We start from the raw sequence: 12,159 nt of genomic DNA on the forward strand, positions 1-12,159 counted from the left end.
TGTCTATATGTGTGTATCAGTTTTGTAGTTGAAGTTATGAATCTTGGCACTATACTGTCTGTATGGCAAACTTATGCTATGCTTCTGGGTGACATCCCAGACAAGCTGGGATTAGCTCTGCCTAGCCTCCTTGATGGCCCATTAAGGACCATCAGCTATACAATGGACCCATGGAGAGAAGGCAGATACGCCTTGTAACTCAGCAAAGTATGCAGGAACTGGCCCATATGACTCCAGACTCCATGTTGCTGTAATTTTCCACAGTAAGAACAAAGAGGTGTTCTTACACCTGGAAAAGACTATAAAAGGCTGATGCCTCATCTCCATTTTGTCTTCAATCCTGCTTCATACCTCTGGAGGAACTTTACTACAAGCTGAAGCTTTGAACAAAGGACTGAGGACCCATCCCAGTGGGGGTGTATTCCAGAGACTTGATTTGAACCTGCAGTTTATTCCATCGCTGCTGCAAGCCTGAACCAAGAACTTTGCCATTACTGTATGTAATTGATTCCATTTAACCAATTCTAACTCTCATCTCTATCTTTTTCCCTTTTATGAATAAACCTTTAGTTTTTAGATTCTAAAGGATTGGTAACAGCGTGATTTGTGGGAAAGATCTGATTTGTATATTGACCTGGATCTGGGGCTTGGTCCTTTGGGATCGAGAGAACCCTTTTTGTGTATATTGGGATATTGGTTTTCATAACCATTTATCCCCATACGAGCGGCACTGGTGGTGATACTGGGAAACTGGAGTGTCTAAGGAAATTGCTTGTGAGGTTGCGGTTAGCCAGTGGGGTGAGACCGAAGTCCTCTTAGTCTGGCTGGTTTGGTTGCCTTAGAGGTAGAGAAACCCCAGCCTTGGGCTGTAACTGCCCTGTTTTAGCAATTTGTCCTGAGTTGGCACTCTCAGTTGGGTCCCGCCAGAACCGCATTGTCACAGTGGCGTAGTCGTGCTTGGATCCACAGAACCAGGTCAATTAAGCTTTGGGTCAGAACCCCACGCTATCCAAATTTGAATTTCGGGATTGAGAGTTTTGTGGGTTAAAGAGCTGCTGCAATGGCTGAGCAAAGAGCATATGAGGGACTTGGCAAAAAAGCCCTGGAAAATTTGTGCTCAGAAAAGAGGATAAGCTTTAGAAAGAAAGCTTCAAATCAAGAACTGAGAAATCTGTTAATAGCCAGTGATCAGGGGGCGAGAGCACAGCCCTTACCTGAGGCTACAGAAGATGCAGAAAAAATTAGAGTGCAAAAGGCAACAAGTAAACTGCAACTTGAGCATGAACAGAAGCTAGCAGATCTTCGATTGCTGGAGAAGCAAAAAATAGCAGAATTAGAAAGAGAGAGAGAGAAAGAGGCTGCTGAGAGAGAAGAGAGAGCTCGTAAGGGACGTCTAGAGCTGCTCGCTGCTGAACAGGAGACTCGCAGGATGGAACAGGAGACTCACAAGATGGAACAGGAGACGGCCAGACTTCAGCTCCAAGTAATGGAAGAGCGGAGAAAGTCATCCCCACCTGGTACTCCACTTCCCCACCGCCATGAGAAAAACTGGGAAAGGATGTGTCCCATTTACAATGATACTGAGGATATAGAGGAGTTTTTATCTACCTTTGAACGCCTCTGCAGTCTCTACCAGATCCCCGAGGGTCAGCGAATGCCTATCCTGCTGACCAGACTGACTGGAAAAGCCAGGGAGGTATTTAATGAATTGGGGGAAGAAGAAGCCTTGGATTATGAGCGGTTTAAGGATTCTGTGTTAAGGCGGTTCAGGGTTACTCCTGAATCTTACAGAGTTAAGTTTAGAAAGTTTAAGATGTCTAATGATTGTACTTTTGTAGAATGTGCTCATAAGCTGATGGGTTTTGTTAAAAAGTGGGTTATGGGAGCCAAGGCACATGGGAATTTTGAAAAACTGCTGGATTTAATAACTTTGGAACAGTTCTTAGACATTGTGCCTGACCATGTGAGAGCAGCTGTGTGTGACAGGGACCCCGAGTCGGTCCTACGGGCAGCAGAGATTGCAGATGCCCACACCCAAAACAGGGCTCGGGAAGGGTGTAAAACCCCGGGGAAAACTAATCCCCATTCTCCCCAGTTCAAAAGGAGGGAAGGATTTAAAAGCAAACCTGACTCTTCTAAAGGAGTTCAAGGGGGCCCGGAGGGTAGGAACTCACATCTCAGGACGGAACAGGTTACATGCTATCACTGTGGTATGCTGGGCCACATGAGACCAGACTGCCCGACCCTGAAGGGCAGCCCAAAACCAGCAACCCCAAGTGCCACGGCAAATGCTAACCCTGTTGTTGTAGACTCACAGGCAAGCTACACAGAGCCCAGCTCTATTGCCCTGTATGCAAATGCTGTTTCTGTGGTCTCTGAAGAATTTGACCTTAAAACTCACATTAAAGCTAAATATGGGGGAAATAATGCAGAGTTTATTAGCAGTGCAGAAGTGAATGGAGTAAGGTGTATGGCATGGAGGGACACCGCAGCAGATATTACTCTGGTTAAAGCAAGTCTTGTCAGGAAGGAAGATTATTTTCCAGGTGAAGATGTAACTGTTGTAGCCTTCTCTGAGTATTTTGTCAGGGTGCCTTTGGCTAAAATCCACCTGAAATGGGAGGGATTTGAGGGCACCATGGTTGTGGGAGTAAAAGACACAATCCCTAAGGATATTATGATTGGAAATGATATTAAAGCTATGGTCAGTCAAGTTAATGCAAACCAGGCACAGGAGAGGATTAATCCTAAGGTTGTGTCTATAGAGGGTTTCTCCAAAAGTTTGTCTTTGGGAAGTAGCTGTTTGGCTGTGAATGAAGTTTCTGAATGTCTATCTAATGTCTCAGAAGTAAATCTGGAATTAGATCAAGCGAAGGGAGAGGAGAACAAGGAGGTTTTGGAGGAGCCTAGGCAGTCTTGCGAGCTGATGGCTTTATCTAGTCAGCAGTTTGGGAAGGCAAGGAGAGTAGAAGATGAGTGTCCCTATCCCTTACCTGTGTCCTGTGTGAAGAATAGGGATAATGAAGGGAATGTGCCTGTGTCTGTCAGGGGTATTGACTTGCCTATGGAGGAAGCTACCCCAGTCTCCAAGCAGTTGTCTGGGAACAGCCCTGTGGGCTGGGACGAGGAAAATGAAATCCCAAACTGTGTATCTAGTAAAGGAAAATGTGTCTCCAGCTCTTCTTTGTCTGTGGAGCAGACAGAAGGTGCCTTTCAGCCTGTGATGGTTGAGAGTAATTCAGTTGTCTCAGAGATGGTTCTGGATTCAACTAAAGCCCAGGAAGGGAGTGGTCCTAAGTCTGTGTCTGCTGGGGAGAAGGGCACTGTAACTAGGTTGCATCCAGTTAGTGTCTTAGCAAAATCCCAGAGACCAGACAATTCTGGTGCTTGTATTTTGCCAGTTGCTCGTGTGTGGTTGGAGAAGGGTGTAACAACTCTGTCTGATCAGGGTGATACCCTAGCCAGGGCACAAGGAGAGCGAAAAGGTAATTTGGTTGTGGTACCTACTGACAGTTTAACAACTTGTAGCAAAAAGGGAAAAATTCCTACGCTTGCGTGTGGCAAAGGAAAGAAGGATGCTTCTAACCTTTCATCTAGTGAGTCTAGGGGTTTGCCTGAAAGGGGATTGTGTAGAAATTGGCCTGGTGGGCCAAAGGGGATCCTGGATGTGAGTAAGACCCAGACAGAGTCTGTTGTTGCTCAGGGAAGTGTTCCTTTAGAGCAAGCCCTAGGTGAAGAGGGTAAGTGCAGAATTTCTGTGAGGGGTGAATTGCTGCTTAGAAAAGCTCCTGGGGAAAGGAATCCTCATGGTAATCTGTGCAAGCAGTTCCCTGCAACTGAGGGGTGTAAGAGTGATGTAATCAAGGAAGTTTCAGTTCCTAGCAGCCGGAAGTTGTCTGTTGTGAATGGATCCACTGACTGTCCTTTTAAAAGATCCAGTGTGGGTAGCTTTGAGAAGGTCTCAGAGGAAGTAAAAGTTGTTAAGGAATTGAGGCAGCCCTATGACCAAGTGGCTGTGTGGGGCCAACTTGTTGGAAAGACAATGGTGTTGGAACAGGAATGTCTCCATTCTGATTCTTTCAATGAGCAGTTTGTGCTTCAGGGTCTAAGAACAGATTTGGTTACTGATGTGACAGAGCAGAGCAGTTTTATGGCTAAAGGCTTGAGGATGCAGGGGAGAGCAAGCAAACTCTCCCCGTCAGACTCTTTGGGTTTGTGTGGTATCTCTTTAAGACAGAGTCCAGCCTTGGAAATGATAGCAGTTAAGGATATGAAAACTGGTGGACTGGCTCCTGTCTGTGGTAATGCAAATTACTTGCCTGGCTGGGAGAGGAAGGACTTGCTAATAGCTGTTAGCACAGAGAGCCCACCCCATCAGCCAGGGAATTCTGTTAAGCAAGAGAAATCAGGGTTTAAACCTGCAGGACAAGGAGGAAAAAGAAAACTAAATTTGGCAAAGGGAAGCCACAGGCTAACCCTAGAATGCCCAAACTCCAGTGGTATTGAGCCAAAGATGGGGCATGACAAACATGATTGTAAATGGACATTCGCAATGAATTTGTTGTTATTGCTGATGGCAATTTTTGTAACACATGTGTTGCTATTACCACAAACTGTAAAAGTGTACAATGCGCATAATCTTTTGGAGAATCCCTTGAACATGTTAAAAGGAATACCTGAGAACACAATTTATGTTAAAAGGCCTTGTTATGCTGATGTTTCACAGTTAATGCCTGTAAACAATATTGGAACTTTTCACAGGGGAAAAGACATTCCAGACCTAATGTGCTATATGAAAAGGAAAACTGAGGCACAATACCATATTGCTTTCAGGGATAAATGCCAAGATTCCTGTACTATGAAGAACATTAATATCTGCATTTATTTGATGTTAATTGGGTTCCAAACATTTGCCCGAGCATGTATGAATAAAGTAGCTGTTTTCTTTAGCTCTTGGCAAGATCACATGAGACATACAGGAACCATACTGCGAGAGCAAATCAAATCCACTATTGTTCTAACTAAGTTTTACCTTGAGTTTGTAAAGAGGTTCAGTCATGTTGTTAAACATGACTTTGATAAACCATTTCTGTTATACACTGGTACGGCTTCTATCCCAATACTAGCTGTAGTGAGACAGAACCCAGGATGGGGAGCTCTTGGGATGCAGTCAGTGATGTTTGTGTCATCCCTTCCTGCATCCATTTTGCGTCGGGGGTGTGACGTTATTGACATAAATTGGGACCATATAGATCATTGTTGCAACCAAGGTCCTGTAGTGGCACCCAAATCTTGTATAAAGGGGGTCAAATGGGGTGTCTTAGACAAGGTCAGGGTTTACTGGTTATGATTATGCTGTCTATATGTGTGTATCAGTTTTGTAGTTGAAGTTATGAATCTTGGCACTATACTGTCTGTATGGCAAATTTATGCTATGCTTCTGGGTGACATCCCAGACAAGCTGGGATTAGCTCTGCCTAGCCTCCTTGATGGCCCATTAAGGACCATCAGCTATACAATGGACCCATGGAGAGAAGGCAGATACGCCTTGTAACTCAGCAAAGTATGCAGGAACTGGCCCATATGACTCCAGACTCCATGTTGCTGTAATTTTCCACAGTAAGAACAAAGAGGTGTTCTTACACCTGGAAAAGACTATAAAAGGCTGATGCCTCATCTCCATTTTGTCTTCAATCCTGCTTCATACCTCTGGAGGAACTTTACTACAAGCTGAAGCTTTGAACAAAGGACTGAGGACCCATCCCAGTGGGGGTGTATTCCAGAGACTTGATTTGAACCTGCAGTTTATTCCATCGCTGCTGCAAGCCTGAACCAAGAACTTTGCCATTACTGTATGTAATTGATTCCATTTAACCAATTCTAACTCTCATCTCTATCTTTTTCCCTTTTATGAATAAACCTTTAGTTTTTAGATTCTAAAGGATTGGTAACAGCGTGATTTGTGGGAAAGATCTGATTTGTATATTGACCTGGATCTGGGGCTTGGTCCTTTGGGATCGAGAGAACCCTTTTTGAGTATATTGGGATATTGGTTTTCATAACCATTTATCCCCATACGAGCGGCACTGGTGGTGATACTGGGAAACTGGAGTGTCTAAGGAAATTGCTTGTGAGGTTGCGGTTAGCCAGTGGAGTGAGACCGAAGTCCTCTTAGTCTGGCTGGTTTGGTTGCCTTAGAGGTAGAGAAACCCCAGCCTTGGGCTGTAACTGCCCTGTTTTAGCAATTTGTCCTGAGTTGGCACTCTCAGTTGGGTCCCGCCAGAACCGCATTGTCACAGCATGTGAAGAACAAATGCCCCAAAATGAAGGAAAACAAGCCTCCCCAACCCAGGTTTCTCCTCGGCCCCCAGGTCCCAGAGGGGATCCAGGCGGGAACACCCATGATGTACCTCACAAGCTTTGTGGAAACAGGGCCCTGTGAACCAGACATGAAACACATGAAGGTTCTCAAAATTCATGGCGTAGAGTGCCTGGGGTGGAAGGCTACAAGGGCCCAGAACTCTCTAGTTCAACCAAGGGTGGTCCCAGGGGTCAGAATATTGCTGGACCAAAGGGCCAAGATTAAGGGAGTGGGCAAAGCAGGTTCCCTGTGCCGCTAGCTAAAGTTTTTGTGGAGTGGGAATATTTGGAAAGTGATTTAACTGTGGGAATTATGTCCCACAGTTAAGTGGGAAGACACCCCGGCAGACATGTTAGTTGGAACGATTTTTTCCACAAGGTCAAGACTGTTGGCATGGTGACCTGCAGCAAGAAGGAGTATAGTGTAGGGTCCCCGGAGGGAAAGGGTAAAGTCTCAGCAGCTGCTGAAGGAATGGGGGTGGGTCTCTTTAATTCTCTGCAGAAGGGGGAAGGTGCATGCTTCCAGGCATGGGGGTGGTTGAGACCATTTCCTGCACTGCAGATGAAGGCAGCGTCTCCTTAGAGATGGAGGAGAGTGTATTGCCTGTCAGTGAGAAGGCTGTTCCAGCTGTTAGCTGCAAGCCTCTCACAGCTCACCCAGGGGCAGATCCCGCTCCAGGGAGCACAGGGAGATGTGTCCCAGAGGGGAGCCCAGAGACGGGTGATGGACTCTTAGAAACCACTGAGGAGGTGGGTGTGGGTTCCATTGACTCTGCAGTGCAAAGAGGCAGCGTGCTCCCAAGTGTGAGACAGGCAAAGTCAGGCCTCTGCCCAACCGAAAGTGACGTGCCCTCAGGGTCTGGGGCAGGAGAAATATTGTCGGTGACTGAGGACGCTGGCCCAGTTGTTTGCTGTCAGGGATTTGCAGCTGAGCAAAAGGCAGACCCCATCCTAGAGAGCATAAGGAAATGTGTCCTGGAGGGAACTCCAGGAAGGGAAGGGGGGAGAAGTTTTTTGGAGAGGGTGGGAAGCTGTATAGGGAGGCTCCTGTGGGAAAGAACAAAGACCCTGGGCAACCCTACAAGCAGTTGGTTGTACCCAGCCAGCATCGTGGGGAATTAATGCTTTTAGCACATGATGTTCCTTCTGCTGGTCATTTGGGGGTACAGAGGACTTATAACAGGCTAAAGAGGGATTTCTACTGGCCAGGAATACAGAATGATGTGAGAGATTATTGCATGTTTGTGTAGTTTTTCTAGAGGGGAAAAAACCTGTAGGACCCCAGACAACGCCCTGGCGTCCTTTGCGTGTGACACAGGAGGCATTCCTGAAGGTAGCGATGGACATTGTGGGCCCTACTCAGTGTCCCACTCGGAGGGGGAACAAGTGTATCTGAGTGGTGGTAGATTTTACCACCAGGTATCCTGAGGCAGTTGCTCTGTTTAACATTGAAGTCCAGACTGTGCCAATAGCCCTTCTCACAATATTCAGCAGGGTGGGTTTCCCTAAGGATATTTTGTCTGATTGGGGGTCGAATTTCATGTCACACCTAGTCAACAAGGTATGGAAACTATGTGAAGTGAAACAACTTAAAACTTAAAAGTGGCAAATGAGGACACACATCAAGTTAAAAGGCCCCATGATGATGCTCTCCCACAGCTTGTAGATGTGAACTGGCTCAAAGCCTATCACAGCAGGGAGGCTGTAGTGAACATGATCTGTTGTGTGGAAAGGGAAACTGAGGCATATCCACTCATTGATTTGATGGCTGAATGCCAAGGTAGTGCAACTCTGGAAAGCATTGGGATCTGCAGAGAGTTAACACCAGTCAAAAGGGGGAGGTGTTATCAGTGCTGCAAGGAGGGGTTTTCCAACAAGCCAGGAAGAACACATTTGCTAACTCATAAAATCCTCACCAAAAGGATACAGCCACCCCCTTCTAGGCCTTACAGGGTCACTGGCAAGGTGCAAGAGAAAATTCATAGAGAGAGACACAATATGTTGGACCTGGGAGTGATTAAGGAATCTGAAATCTCTTGAGTATCCCCTGTGGTCTTAGTCCCCAAAAAGGACAACACTGTAAGATTTGGTGTTGACTATAGAAAACGTAATGCTGCTACTGTAACAGATTCATATCTGATGCCAAGAATTGATGATATGCTGGATATACTGACCAAGCCAAATATTTCAGTACCTTCGATATAACTTGAGCTTACTGGCAGATCCCTCCTCCTTTCAGAGACTAGTCAACAAAGTGTGACATGGTTTACAGAATTTTGCAAGGGCATACACAGAGGCCATAGCGGTGTTCAGCAACACATGGGACGATCATAAAAAGCACCTCTGGGTTGTGCTGTCACAGCTCAAAGAGGCTGGTCTAACCATAAAACCCTCAAAGTTCAAAACAGGAGGAGATCACTGAAACTGTTAACGGGCCATTAAAGTGGTAATGAAGCCATTAAACAGGCATTTGCCAACACCCAGTAAGACTTTGGTCACATTCATCTGGCTTTTATATTGTAGGAAAATGTGTTATTTGGGTTAAAAATTGTTTCCAAACAACCCGTCAGTAATTCCCATGCTATGTGACCTGTCAATAATTCTCCATGCATCTGAATTGGTGGGGGTTTCTTACCCATGAAAGGTCATGCCCAGATAAATCTGTTAGTCTTTAAGGTGCCACCAGACTCCTCATTGTTTTTGTGGATACAGACTAACACAGCTACCCCTCTGATACTTGGTACCATGCTATGCGACTTATTCTCTGCACCCAGCAGAAGTATTTTTCACTAAACTCGCTCAAGGAGGAGCAGACATAGCCAGTGAGTTTATTTCTTGATCCAGTTGTTTTATTCAAGCCCAGTTTAAGTAAGCGAGTCTGGCAGGGAATTCTGTGTAAGAAAGGTGATTAAAGTACTGCTTTAATGCAGGCTGTCCATGACAAACACTTTTGAAAAGAGGGAGATTAGGCTTCAGGTTGGTGCAGGTAGCCTGAAAAACCAAGTCTCTCTCTATACAGTATGCACCGAACTCTGCCACACAGCGGAGAATCCATCTGGCAAGTGATCTATAGCTGTTCAGTTCCCACAGGGAAATCTTATTAGTGCTTTAGGGTGAAAACGGGGGATGGTCTTGCAGCGGTGGGGCCAGCAGCAGGGTGAGGAGGGGAGTGGTGAGCCAGTGGCATGGCAGGAGTGGGGGTATCTCGGAGTGGGCAGGGGGGGTGGGGGGTGAGGAGGCGAAAGGAGAGCGGGGAACTTGCAGGGGGTGAAGAGATGAGCGGTGAGTCAGCAGCAGGTGGGGTCTGGGGGCGGAGCAGGGGTGGAGTCTGGGCAGAGCCATCGGCGGAACAGGCGGGACAGGAGCTAGCCTCCCCCAGGGGAAGTTTCACCCACCGCCTCTGCCTGTGCTTGCACGTTCAAGGCTCACACCTGCCCTCTTGTGCGGCACGGCACTGAGAGCTCCCATTCAGCTGGCTGTGGCCATGACCCCTCAGTGCTTTTCAGTCCCGGCTCCCAGGCTACATCCCCCGGCTGTCAGTGCAGCCGGCTGCCTTGGTTCCTGGCCGTGAGACCCTGCATTTAGCTGTATTAACGCACACGGGGATCAAGTCAGCCCAGCTCCCCGTGCGATCCCGATCCCTGCATAGCCCTGACGTGTCCGGCTCTATTTACCGCTCCAGCAATCTCACTGTCACCGGCAGCCTTCACCCGCACTGGTTTTGTATTGTCTCCCAGATCCCTGAGACAGAGACTGAATAGCCCTGGGCTGAGAACAGGCCGCTGTGGGTCTGTCTATACAGTACAGAAAAATCCGCGGCTGGCCCGTGCCCGCCGACTCAGGCTCACAGGGCTCGGGCTGCGGGGCAGTTTCATTGCTGTGTAGGCTTCTGGGCTTGGCTGGAGCCCGGGCTGTAGGGCCCTGTGAGAGCTGCCAGGAAATCCCCTCGGCCAGGGCTGCACTGAGGTCATGTGGGGCTAATTGCTCACGTGCACAAGCCGAGCGCCTGGCAGAGTCCGGGTGCCTGGGGTCAGCACAGGGCCCTTCATCAGCCACACCTGTGCTCCGCTCCCAGCATGACAGCGGGTGTGTCTGGCAGAGCCATGGCCCAGGGCAGGCCAGTGCTCAGAGCAGAGCCCAGGAGCTGGCGCGGGAGGGATTCGGTGCCGCCAGCAGGGCACAGGGTGGCTGTGGCTGTGCCGAGCGGGGTGGGGGCCGGGAAGGTGAAGGGGGATGGAGAGAGGGAGGCGGCTCTACCTGCTCCTCCCATTGGTCCTGGGGAGGGGATAGGCGCTAACACGGGGTCCTGTCCCCTCACAGCCCTTGCTGCCCGGGGGAGGCAGGGCCCAGAACAGTGCTGGACTCGCGCCTGCTGCTCCCTGCAGTGGGGGGTGGGGGGTAACTAGCTTTGTTTTTTCTTCTCCCAGGCTCATTGCCAGCACCACTGGCCCGGGGCCCATCTCACCTCCTTTCACAGTGCTGAAGAAAATAATATTCTGGCCAATTATATGAAGTGGAGCTTCACAAAGAACAGTCCCGTCTGGATCGGACTCTCAGACCCTCAGCATGTGAGTACCCGATGCCCGCTCTGCCTCTGGCAGCCCCTCCCCAGGCCCCTGGGCTCTGTGTCTCTGCTCAGTGAGGTTGTTGTTTGGGGCGGGGGTGCCACTAGAGCAGGATTTCCATGGGAACGGGGTGAAAAGGGGCTGTGACCGCCTGTGTTTTCAGTTACAGGGTCGATCCCCAGTGCCCGGTGCAGAGTATAAACTGCTGGTATTAATATTCACATTCGTTACACTAGCGCCCAGGGACCCACCACACCGGCCCATTGTGCTCACACCGTACACGCCCGGCACGAGAGTCAGCCCCGCCCCACACAGACGAGACATCTAGACGAGGGCTCGGGGAAAGGGGCAGCCCCACGGGCAGAGCGACCAATGCGAGGGCAGCAGAGCCCTGGGAGTGCTGTCGCTCTGTGTGTATTCGTCCTCGGGGTGGGCTTAGTGGGGGGGGGGGTCACCTGGCCAGAGGCGCTTCAGCTCCAGGCCTGTAGGGGAAGCCCCAGTGGGTCCTGATACCCACCCGACACAGGCTCAGGAAAGGGCAGTGACTGGGGCTGGCGGGAACAGGGAGGTTGCAGATACCCCCGAGCTACAGAGGCTTAATCACTTACAGCTCAAAGTGGGCAACCGCGGTTCATTCCAGTGGCGAGTCAGGGCGGGGGTGGGGGCTGGGGGGTAGGGGCTCTCCAGTCCAGTCTCTAGTCCAGCAAACAGCCTGGCAAAGGCAACAACTTCCTGATTTCCCGGGGGGTGCTCGACCCCTGCTCAGTCCAAGGCCCTACCCCCAGTCCTGCTCTCCCACCCTACCACTTCCCGCCCCTGTTCCACCTCTTCCCATCCCATTCTTCCCCCTCCCCCAAGGGCGCCCCTTAGATGACTGGTGCCTCCCCAAACTGGGGTGGGGGGATGATCTAAAGGGAAGGTCACATCTCCCTCCCAGCCAACCCTCCCCTGCGTCAAGCCCGGGGCCACCGCACTCTCCCCACCCCACCTTTCCTGGGGGGGAACGCTCTGTCCTCCCCCTGGACCTGCCTCCCACCCCAGCACATTCTGCTGCCCTCCCTGGAGGGAAGGAGCCCGGGGGGGGAGCAGGAGGGAGCCACTTCTAACATTGGCCCCCCACGGTTGCTGGCAGCTGCCTGACACAGCCTGGATGGGGAGGCGGCTTCTGCTCCCTGCCCGGCTCGGCTGCCAGGGAGTGAGTGAGCCGGAAATGTGAGGTTTGGGGTGGGGGAGC

This window comes from Emys orbicularis, chromosome 1, assembly GCF_028017835.1.
Source record: "Emys orbicularis isolate rEmyOrb1 chromosome 1, rEmyOrb1.hap1, whole genome shotgun sequence".
NCBI classification, from domain to species: domain Eukaryota; kingdom Metazoa; phylum Chordata; order Testudines; family Emydidae; genus Emys; species Emys orbicularis.